This window comes from Anthonomus grandis, unplaced genomic scaffold (assembly GCF_022605725.1).
Source record: "Anthonomus grandis grandis unplaced genomic scaffold, icAntGran1.3 ctg00000325.1, whole genome shotgun sequence".
Lineage (NCBI taxonomy): Eukaryota > Metazoa > Arthropoda > Insecta > Coleoptera > Curculionidae > Anthonomus > Anthonomus grandis.
This window is the reverse complement of record NW_026088461.1, coordinates 44,833-57,372: the sequence shown is the minus strand read 5'-3', so window position 1 is coordinate 57,372 and position 12,540 is coordinate 44,833. Positions and strand designations below refer to the sequence as shown.

At 31.2% G+C, this 12,540-nt stretch overlaps 1 long non-coding RNA gene across 2 annotated transcripts in view; it reads left to right on the top strand.

The window, feature by feature from the left end:
- LOC126749569 (uncharacterized) overlaps positions 1 to 12,540 on the top strand; it is a 64,708-nt gene that overhangs the window by 12,539 nt on the left and 39,629 nt on the right. For both annotated transcript variants that reach the window (XR_007665142.1, XR_007665143.1), the window contains exons 2-3: positions 2,282 to 3,253; positions 6,929 to 7,594. This is a non-coding gene — a long non-coding RNA (uncharacterized LOC126749569). The remainder of the gene's footprint in view (positions 1 to 2,281; positions 3,254 to 6,928; positions 7,595 to 12,540) is intronic.

Below are 12,540 nucleotides of genomic sequence, written 5' to 3'. Positions count from 1 at the left end.
CCCACCGACCCTCATGTCCTAAAAATTTAAAGTCTTTTAAAGGCTTTTTATTTGAGTTCTCGCGTCTGAAAGGAATTTGACCCATTTTTTTACGAATTTTTGACTTTGAGACAGTACCGCTCCGTTTGGTGGTACCGGAAAAAAAATTCGTTTACGGATCCATCATTCCCAATGTATTGAGAGGCCCTATGCCAAATTTCATCGTTTCGCTAGCCACACAGCCAAAGATATAAATTTTTATTTCCAAAAAAACACGATTTTTCGGGCCCGGGCTCGCGTGCATAATATAGTCGCAGACGCTCCTATATAACAAGTATAGTCGCTTCGCTCCTATACTTTTGGTCCGTGGGGACCAGTTTGGAACCTTTAGGTTTTGTCTGTGAATGGCTATAAAGGAATTCTTAAAAAAAAACAAAAATTATGAGGTGTACCAACGTATATATGCCAAGGAAAGAGATGACCAGTGGTTGGGGTATCATGCTTCAAAGAACCATAATTTGTTATATAGTCGCGTTGTGTGTCAATATACTGTCTTATATTTCAAATATCTGTCAAAGTATATTAATTGTATTCTAAATAAAGCCTGAATACCAAATTCGAACAGAATCGGACCAATAGCAAAAAAGTTACGGTAGTCACGTGACCTAGGCTGAAACTCAAATGTCAGTTATCTGTCATAATTTATTGTATCCTAAATAAACCATAAATACCAAATTCAGAGAGAAGTTCCCATAAGGGTCTATTTATTGAAATAGAACAAACGGGATTTTACGTCGATTTGTTTTAATTTTTCTTTTTATTTAAAAATGTAATAGTTATAAAATATCAAAAGAATTGACAGGAGAAGAATAAGAAATAAAAAAAACCATAAATAAATTGAATCGAAGCTATAGAAGCCGAGATATAAGTAAAAATGTGAAAAAAAATAAAAGAAAACTCGTTTTTTCCCACGGTACCATTTTTTTTCTTAAAATTATAATCGACAAATTATAATGTAAGCCCTAAGTTGGCAATTTCCAGTAAAAAAAACCCAAGAAAAAAAAATTTTTTTTTGCTCCAAAATCGAAAGGGGTATAGCCATGAAAAATTGTGAAAAAATGGTTTTTATTTTTTTCTAAATAAACTATAACTCTGACAACTTTTTGTCTTAAACAAAAGTTTTCGGGAATATTACGAGGTATCCGAATGTTAAAACGAATTGATTATAGCTATCACAGAATCGGAGAAAATTGTAAAAAACTATTAAACATAAATATCGAAATATCAAGAGCCCTATGGAAAAATTTCAATTTTTTATTTTTCTATCTTGTACTACTCCAGGATACCTTTTAAAAAGATTATTATCGATTTGACTCTAAAATGAACAGAAAACCTATTTATTTGCATTTATCGATTTTCGAACAAAATCCGGCCCAAAATGAAAATTTTTCAAAACATGCTCCAAATTTAAAATTTCTTTTTTCTGGCTAAAGACCATTCAAAAAGTAATGAAAAAGCTTTATGACAAAATTTTTCAAAATCTATAATAATGCTACAATATTATGAAAGAAGATAAGTTCCCTTTAAAGCCTATGTATTCGAACCGATGATTTTTTAATGTTTTTTAAAAAGGCAATTTTAAGAAATAATTTAACTAATTAAGATAAAACGAATAGGGTAATACAAAATATTATCTATAAATATATAAATATCATCTAATAGTAAATTTCAATCGAATAGGAAATTTTGATAGTCACGTGACCCTAAAACTTAATATTTTAAAATTTTGTAAAAAATCAACAATTGCATCCTAAATAAACCCCAAATTCCAAATTTGAACCCAATCGGATCAATAGCAAAAAAGTTATGGAAGTCACGTGACTTTAAAATTCAATATGTCAAATTTCTGTCAAAATTTATTACTTGCATCCTAAATAAAGCCCAAATACAAAATTTCAACCCAATCGGACTCATAGCAAAAAAGTTACAATAGTCACGTGACCCGGAAGTCAAATGTCAAATATCTGTCAAAAATTAATAATTGCATTCTAAATAAAGCCCAAATACCAAATTTGAACCCAATCAGACCAATAGCAAAAAAGTTACAATAGTCACGTGACCTGGAAGTCAAATGTCAAATATCTGTGAAAAATTAATAATTGCATCCTAAATAAACCCCAAATACCAAATTTCAATCAAATCGGACAAATAGGAAGAAAGTTAAGGTAGTCACGTGACCTTAAAACATAGTCATGTCAAAAATCTGTAAAAATTTATTAATCTTATCCGAAATAGGTACTAGGTACCAAATTTCAACCAAATCGCACCAATACCAAAAAAGTTATGATACTCGACTAACCTTAAAAATCAATAATTTCAAAAAAATTTTATTTATATCCCAAAAGCAATGTTTAAGAATTATTAACATATATTAATAATAAACTAAATAGTAAAAACTCACCTAATATCGAAATTTTTATTTTAAATTAAATAGATCATTACGACTGACCCGTGTATATATTCGAATAATTTTAATAAAATAATCGGGCAAATTTCATTTCGTCTCACCCCGGTATAAAGACACTGACATTTCAAAAAAACGGCATTTTTCGAAGACGTCAAAATGTTTGTCGAATTTTCCTGGCCGCAATACACAATTTCCCCAATTGATATGCACAGATTCGGAAAGCCCATTCATTTTCTGATTCGGTGCTTCCTTTCCCTGATCGTTTCCGGTTCATTTTCATTCATAATTTTACAAAAAACCCAACCAAGTCCCGGCCACCTGTCACGAGCAAAAAATTTGTATCCACCATGCGTCAAAGTATTGTTCCCACCAGCCATTTCATCAGAGTTTAGGTTGACACCTCCAATTACCTGCAAAAACGCAAAAAAATGGACTTTTTTCATAAAATCGCATTTTTCGGGTACTTGTACTATCGCTGGAACCCTGAAATTTTAGTATGTGTTGTAAAACAAAATTTCGGATCCTTTAGATGTTGTTTGATCTTTTCACCATGTACAGGGACGCCGCAAATGAATTAAACGCGAAAATTCGAATTGCTCAGAACCTATTAAAGTTGGAAGATTGTAATTTTACACAAATACTGGGGTTATTAAAGTATTTAATCCCTGAGAATATAAATGGTCCAGGTGCCACCACTAAAAAGTTATTAAATAAAATGTGATTTTTAGGTCGGACCTTCATGGGTAAAGTTCATTATTGCTCGCCCTGTATGGCTTACGAAAATTTCGGTTATATGGCATATGAAAGGTAAAGGATGAAGTTATTTTTTGAAAAAAAAAAATTTCCCAAAATAAGTATCGTTTGGCAGAAAATTCCAAAAAACTGAAAATGCCAGAACTCGTAAAATAAATTTTTTACAAAAAAAAGCTCCAAGTATGTTAAATCTCTTATAAAACGAAGTCTTTTCGCCGAAACACTTTTTTTATAAAAATTTTTTTTTAGCCTCTGGAGAAGTTTGAATTTTTTTTTTAGTCACTTTTGTTCGCTTATAACAACTCACCCTGTATACCGATCTGGCCCAAAAAGTATACAGTTCTTAAGCCCCCACCGATTCTCATGTCCTAAAAATTTAAAGTCTTTTAAAGGCTTTTTATTTGAGTTCTCGCGTCTGAAAGGAATTTGACCCATTTTTTTACGAATTTTTGATTTTGAGAAAGTACCACTCCGTTTGGTGGTACCCGAAAAAAAATTCGTTTACGGATCCATCATTCCCAATGTATTGAGAGGCCCTATGCCAAATTTCATCGTTCCGCTAGCCATACAGCCAAAGATATAAATTTTTATTTCCAAAAAAACACGATTTTTCGGGCCCGGGCTCGCGTGCATAATATAGTCGCAGACGCTCCTATATAACAAGTATAGTCGCTTCGCTCCTATACTTTTGGTCCGTGGGGACCAGTTTGGAACCTCTAAGTCCTGTCAGTGATGGGCCTTAGAGGATTTCTTAAAACAAAACAAAAATTATCAGGTGTACCAACGTTTATATGCCAAGGAAAGAGATGACCAGTGGTTGGGGTATCATGCTTCAAAGAACCATAATTTGTTATATAGTCGCGTTGTGTGTCGATATACTGTCTTATATTTCAAATATCTGTCAAAATATATTAATTGTATTCTAAATTAAGGCTGAGTACCAAATTCCAACAGAATCGGACCAATAGCAAAAAAGTTACGGTAGTCACGTGACCTTAGCTGAAACTCAAATGTCAGTTATCTGTCATAATTTATTAGTTGTATCCTAAATAAACCATAAATACCAAAATTAGAGAGAAGTTCCCATAAGGGTCTATTTATTGAAATAGAACAAACGGGATTTTACGTCGATTTGTTTTAATTTTTCTTTTTATTTTGAAAAGTAATAGTAATAAAATATCAAAAGAATTGACAGGAGGAGAATGAGAAATAAAAGAAACCATCAACGAATTGAATCGAAGCTTTAGAAGTCGAGATATTAGTAAAAATGTGGGAAAAACAAAAGGAAACTGGTTTTTTCACACGGTATAATTTATTTTTCTTAAAATGATGACCGACAAATTATAATGTAAGTCCTAAGTTGGCAATTTCCAGAAAAAAAAACCCAAGAAAAAAAAAATTTTTTTTGCTCCAAAATCGAAAGGGGTATAGCCATGAAAAATTGCGAAAAAATGGTTTTTATTTTTTTCTAAATAAACTATAACTCTGACAAATTTTTGTCTTAAACAAAAGTTCTAGGGAATGTTACGAGGTATTTGAATGTTAAAACTAATTGATTATAGCTATCACAGATTCGGAGAAAATTGTAAAAAACTATTAATCATAAATATCAAGATATCAAGAGCCCTATGGAAAAATTTCAATTTTTTATTTTTCTATCTTGTACTACTTCAGGATACCTTTCAAAAAGATTATTATCGATTTGACTCCAAAATGAACAGAAAACTTATTTATTTGCATTTATCAATTTTCGAACAAAATCCGGCCCAAAATGAACATTTTTTCAAAACATGCTCCAAATTCAAAATTTCTTTTTTCTGGTTAAAGACCATTCAAAAGGTAATAAAAAAGCTTTATGACAAAATTTTTCAAAATCTATAATAATGCTACAATATTATGAAAGAAGATAAGTTCCCTTTAAAGCCCATGTATTCGAACCGATGATTTTTTTATTTTTTTTTGAAAGGTAAATTTAAGAAATAATTTAACTAATTAAGATAAAAGAAATAGGGTAATACAAAATATTATCTACAAATATATACATATCATCTAATAGCAAATTTCAATCAAATAGAAAATTTTGATAGTCACGTGACCCTAGAACTCAATATTTTAAAATTTTGTAAAAAATCAACAATTTCATCCTAAATAAACCCCAAATTCCAAATTTGAACCCAATCGGATCAATAGCAAAAAAGTTATGGAAGTCACGTGACTTAAAAAATTCAACATGTCAAATTTCTGTCAAAATTTATTACTTGCATCCTATATAAAGCCTAAATACTAAATTTCAACCCAATCGGAACAATAGCAAATAAGTTATGGAAGTCACGTGACTTTAACATTCAATATGTCAATTATCTGTTAAAATTTATTAATTGTATCCTAAATAAAGCATAAATACCAAATTTGAACCCAATCGGACTCATAGCAAAAAAGTTACAATAGTCACGTGACCCGGAAGTCAAATGTCAAATATCTGTCAAAAATTAATAATTGCATCCTAAATAAAGCCCAAATACCAAATTTGAACCCAATCAGACCAATAGCAAAAAAGTACCAATAGTCACGTGACCTGGAAGTCAAATGTCAAATATCTGTCAAAAATTAATAATTGCATCCTAAATAAACCCCAAATACCAAATTTCAAGCAAATCGGACAAATAGGAAGAAAGTTAAGGTAGTCACGTGACCTTAAAACATAGTCATGTCAAATATCTGTAAAAATTTATTAATCTTATCCGAAATAGGTACTAGGTACCAAATTTCAACCAAATCGCACCAATACCAAAAAAGTTATGATAGTCGACTAACCTTAAAATTCAAAAATTTCAAAAAATTTTTATTTATAACCCAAAAGCAATGTTTAAGAATTGTTAACATTTATTAATAATAAACTAAATAGTAAAAACTCACCTAATATCTAAATTTTTATTTTAAATTAAATAGATCATTACGACTGACCCGTGTATATATTCGAATAATTTTAATAAAATAATCGGGCAAATTTCATTTCGTCTCACCCCGGTATAAAGACACTGACATTTCAAAAAAACGGCATTTTTCGAAGACGTCAAAATGTTTGCCGAATTTTCCTGGCCGCAATACACAATTTCCCCAATTGATATGCACAGATTCGGAAAGCCCATTCATTTTCTGATTCGGTGCTTCCTTTCCCTGATCGTTTCCGGTTCATTTTCATTCATAATTTTACAAAAAACCCAACCAAGTCCCGGCCACCTGTCACGAGCAAAAAATTTGTATCCACCATGCGTCAAAGTATTGTTCCCACCAGCCATTTCATCAGAGTTTAGGTTGACACCTCCAATTACCTGCAAAAACGCAAAAAAATGGACTTTTTTCATAAAATCGCATTTTTCGGGTACTTGTACTATCGCTGGAACCCTGAAATTTTAGTATGTGTTGTAAAACAAAATTTCGGATCCTTTAGATGTTGTTTGATCTTTTCACCATGTACAGGGACGCCGCAAATGAATTAAACGCGAAAATTCGAATTGCTCAGAACCTATTAAAGTTGGAAGATTGTAATTTTACACAAATACTGGGGTTATTAAAGTATTTAATCCCTGAGAATATAAATGGTCCAGGTGCCACCACTAAAAAGTTATTAAATAAAATGTGATTTTTAGGTCGGACCTTCATGGGTAAAGTTCATTATTGCTCGCCCTGTATGGCTTACGAAAATTTCGGTTATATAGCATATGAAAGGTAAAGGATGAAGTTATTTTTTGAAAAAAAAAATTTTCCCAAAATAAGTATCGTTTGGCAGAAAATTCCAAAAAACTGAAAATGCCAGAACTCGTAAAATAAATTTTTTACAAAAAAAAGCTCCAAGTATGTTAAATCTCTTATAAAACGAAGTCTTTTCGCCGAAACACTTTTTTTATAAAAATTTTTTTTTAGCCTCTGGAGAAGTTTGAATTTTTTTTTTAGTCACTTTTGTTCGCTTATAACAACTCACCCTGTATACCGATCTGGCCCAAAAAGTATACAGTTCTTAAGCCCCCACCGACCCTCATGTCCTAAAAATTTAAAGTCTCTTAAAGGCTTTTTATTTGAGTTCTCGCGTCTGAAAGGAATTTGACCCATTTTTTTACGAATTTTTGACTTTGAGACAGTACCGCTCCGTTTGGTGGTACCGGAAAAAAAAATCGTTTACGGATCCATCATTCCCAATGTATTGAGAGGCCCTATGCCAAATTTCATCGTTTCGCTAGCCATACAGCCAAAGATATAAATTTTTATTTCCAAAAAAACACGATTTTTCGGGCCCGGGCTCGCGTGCATAATATAGTCGCAGACGCTCCTATATAACAAGTATAGTCGCTTCGCTCCTATACTTTTGGTCCGTGGGGACCAGTTTGGAACCTTTAGGTCTTGTCAGTGATGGGCCTTAGAGGATTTCTTAAAAAAATCGCAAATTATCAGGTGTACTTAGGTGAGGCTAACGTTTATCTGCCAAGGAAAGAGAGGACCAGTTGTTGGGGTATCATGCTTCAAAGAACCATAATTTGTTATATAGTCGCGTTGTGTGTCAATATACTGTCTTATATTTCAAATATCTGTGAAAGTATATTAATTGTATTCTAAATAAAGCCTGAATACCAAATTCGAACAGAATCGGACCAATAGCAAAAAAGTTACGGTAGTCACGTGACCTAGGCTGAAACTTAAATGTCAGTTATCTGTCATAATTTATTAGTTGTATCCTAAATAAACCATAAATACTAAATTCAGAGAGAAGTTCCCATAAGGGTCTATTTCTTGAAATAGAACAAACGGGATTTTACGTCGATTTGTTTTAATTTTTCTTTTTATTTTGAAAAGTAATAGTAATAAAATATCAAAAGAATTGACAGGAGAAGAATAAGAAATAAAAGAAACCATCAACAAATTGAATCGAAGCTATAGAAGCCGAGATATTAGAAAAAATGTGGGAAAAACAAAAGAAAACTGGTTTTTTCCCACGGTATCATTTTTTTTTCTTAAAATAATTATTGACAAATTATAATGTAAGCCCTAAGTTGGCAATTTCAAGTAAAAAAAAACCCAAGAAAAAAAAAATTTTTTTTTGGTCGAAAATCGAAAGGGGTATAGCCATGAAAAATTGTGAAAAAATGATTTTTATTTTTTTCTAAATAAACTATAACTCTGACAACTTTTTGTATTAAGCAAAAGTTCTAGGGAATGTTACGAGGTATTCGAATGTTAAAACTAATTGATTATAGCTATCACAGATTCGGAGAAAATTGTAAACAACTATAAATCATAAATATCGAATTATCAAGAGCCCTATGGAAAAATTTCAATTTTTTATTTTTCTATCTTGTACTACTTCAGGATACCTTTCAAAAAGGTTATTATCGATTTGACTCTAAAATGAACAGAAAACCTATTTATTTGCATTTATCGATTTTCGAACAAAATCGGGCCCAAAATGAAAATTTTTTCAAAACATGCTCCAAATTCAAAATTTCTTTTTTCTGGCTAAAGACCACTCAAAAAGTAATAAAAAAGCTTTATGACAACATTTTTAAAAATCTATAATAATGCCACAATATTACGAGAGAACATAAGTTCCCTTTAAAGCCTATGTATTCGAACCGATGATTTCTTAATTTTTTTTTTAAAGGCAAATTTAAGAAATAATTTAACAAAATAAGATAAAAGGAATAGAATCATACAAAATATTATCTACAAATATATACATATCATTTAATAGCCAATTTCAATCAAATAGGAAATTTTGATAGTCACGTGACCCTAGAACTCAATATTTTAAAATTTTGTAAGAAATCAACAATTGCATCCTAAATAAACCCCAAATTCCAAATTTGAACCCAATCGGATCAATAGCAAAAAAGTTATGGAAGTCACGTGACTTTAAAATTCAATATGTCAAATTTCTGTCAAAATGTATTACTGGCATCCTAAATAAAGCTCAAATACTAAATTTCAACCCAATCGGATCAATAGCAAAAGAATTATGAAAGTCACGTGACTTTAAAATATAATTTGTCAATTATCTGTTAAAATTTATTAATTGTATCCTAAATAAAGCATAAATACCAAATTTGAACCCAATCGGACTCATAGCAAAAAAGTTACAATAGTCACGTGACCCGGAAGTCAAATGTCAAATATCTGTCAAAAATTAATAATTGCATCCTAAATAAAGCCCAAATACCAAATTTGAACCTAATCAGACCAATAGCAAAAAAGTTACAATAGTCACGTGACCTGGAAGTCAAATGTCAAATATTAGTCCAAAATTAATAATTGCACCCTAAATAAACCCCAAATACCAAATTTCAGTCAAATCGGACAAATAGGAAAAAAGTTAAGGTAGTCACGTGACCTTAAAACATAGTCATGTCAAATATCTGTAAAAATTTATTAATCTTATCCGAAATAGGTACTAGGTACCAAATTTCAACCAAATCGCACCAATACCAAAAAAGTTATGATACTCGACTAACCTTAAAAATCAATAATTTCAAAAAATTTTTATTTATAACCCAAAAGCAATGTTTAAGAATTGTTAACATTTATTAATAATAAACTAAATAGTAAAAACTCACCTAATATCGAAATTTTTATTTTAAATTAAGTAGATCATTACGACTGACCCGTGTATATATTCGAATAATTTTAATAAAATAATCGGGCAAATTTCATTTCGTCTCACCCCGGTATAAAGACACTGACATTTCAAAAAAACGGCATTTTTCGAAGACGTCAAAATGTTTGCCGAATTTTCCTGGCCGCAATACACAATTTCCCCAATTGATATGCACAGATTCGGAAAGCCCATTCATTTTCTGATTCGGTGCTTCCTTTCCCTGATCGTTTCCGGTTCATTTTCATTCATAATTTTACAAAAAACCCAACCAAGTCTCGGCCACCTGTCACGAGCAAAAAATTTGTATCCACCATGCGTCAAAGTATTGTTCCCACCAGCCATTTCATCAGAGTTTAGGTTGACACCTCCAATTACCTGCAAAAACGCAAAAAAATGGACTTTTTTCATAAAATCGCATTTTTCGGGTACTTGTACTATCGCTGGAACCTTGAAATTTTAGTATGTATTGTAAAACAAAATTTCGGATCCGTTAGATGTTGTTTGATCTTTTCACCATGTACAGGGACGTGACAAATGAATTAAACGCGAAAATTCAAATTGCTCAGAACCTATTAAAGTTGGAAGATTGTAATTTTACACAAATAATGGGGTTATTAAAGTATTTAATCCCTGAGAATATAAATGGTCCAGGTGCTACCACTGAAAAGTTATTAAATAAAAAGTGATTTTCAGGTCGGACCTTCATGGGTAAAGTTCATTATTGCTCGCCCTGTATGGTTCCCAAAAATTTCGGTTATATGGCATATAAAAGGTAAAAGATGAAGTTATTTTTTGAAAAAAAAAATTTTCCCAAAATAAGTATCGTTTGGCGGAAAATCCCAAAAAACTAAAAATGCCAGAACTCGTAAAATAAATTTTTTACAAAAAAAAGCTCCAAGTATGTTAAATCTCTTATAAAATGAAGTCTTTTCGCCGAAACACTTTTTTTATAAAAATTTTTTTTTAGCCTCTGGAGAAGTTTGAATTTTTTTTTTAGTCACTTTTGTTCGCTTATAACAACTCACCCTGTATACCGATCGGGCCCAAAAAGTATACAGTTCTTAAGCCCCCACCGACCCTCATGTCCTAAAAATTTAAAGTCTCTTAAAGGCTTTTTATTTGAGTTCTCGCGTCTGAAAGGAATTTGACCCATTTTTTTACGAATTTTTGACTTTGAGACAGTACCGCTCCGTTTGGTGGTACCGGAAAAAAAAATCGTTTACGGATCCATTATTCTCAATGTATTGAGAGACCCTATGCCAAATTTCATCGTTTCGCTAACCATACAGCCAAAGATATGAATTTTTATTTCCAAAAAAACACGATTTTTCGGGCCCGGGCTCGCGTGCATAATATAGTCGCAGACGCTCCTATATAACAAGTATAGTCGCTTCGCTCCTATACTTTTGGTCCGTGGGGACCAGTTTGGAACCTTTAGGTCTTGTCTGTGAAAAGCCATAAGGGAATTTAAAAAAACAATCAAAAATTATCAGGTGTACTTAGGTGAGTCAGGGAGGCTAACGTCTACCTGCCAAGGAAAGAGAGGACCAGTTGTTGGGGTATCATGCTTCAAAGAACCATAATTTGTTATATAGTCGCGTTGTGTGTCAATATACTGTCTTATATTTCAAATATCTGTGAAAGTATATTAATTGTATTCTAAATAAAGCCTGAATACCAAATTCGAACAGAATCGGACCAATAGCAAAAAAGTTACGGTAGTCACGTGACCTAGGCTGAAACTTAAATGTCAGTTATCTGTTATAATTTATTAGTTGTATCCTAAATAAACCATAAATACCAAATTCAGAGAGAAGTTCCCATAAGGGTCTATTTATTTAAATAGAACAAATAGGGATTTTACGTCGATTTGTTTTAATTTTCCTTTTTGTTTTGAAATATAATAGTAATAAAATATCAAAAGAATTGACAGGAGGAGAATAAGAAATAAAAGAAACCATCAACGAATTGAATCGAAGCTATAGAAGCCGAGATATTAGTAAAAATGTGGGAAAAACAAAAGAAAACTGGTTTTTTCCCACGGTATCATTTTTTTTTCTTAAAATAATTTATGACAAATTTTAGTTTTAGCCCTAAACTGGTAATTTTCACTAAAAAAACCCAAGAAAAAAAAATTTTTTTTTTGGTCGAAAATCGAAAGGGGTACAGCCATGAAAAATGTCAAAAAAACGGTTTTTATTTTTTTCTAAATAAACTATAACTCTGACAACTTTTTGCCTTAAACAAAAGTTCTAGGGAATGTTACGAGGTATTCGAATGTTAAAACTAATTGATTATAGCTATCACAGATTCGGAGAAAATTGTAAAAAACTATTAATCATAAATATCAAATTATCAAGAGCCCTATGGAAAAATTTCAATTTTTTATTTTTCTATCCTGTACTACATCAAAGTATCTTTAAAAAAGATTATTACCAATTTGACTCTAAAATGAACGGAAAACCTATTTATTTGCATTTATCGGTTTTCGAACAAAATCGGGCCCAAAATTAAATTTTTTTCAAAACATGCTCCAAATTTAAAATTTGTTTTTTCTGGCTAAAGACCATTCAAAAAGTAATGAAAAAGCTTAATAACAAAATTTTTCAAAACCTATAATAATGCTACAATATTAGGAAAGAAGATAAGTTCCCTTTAAAGCCTATGTATTCGAACCGATGATTTTTTAATTTTTTTT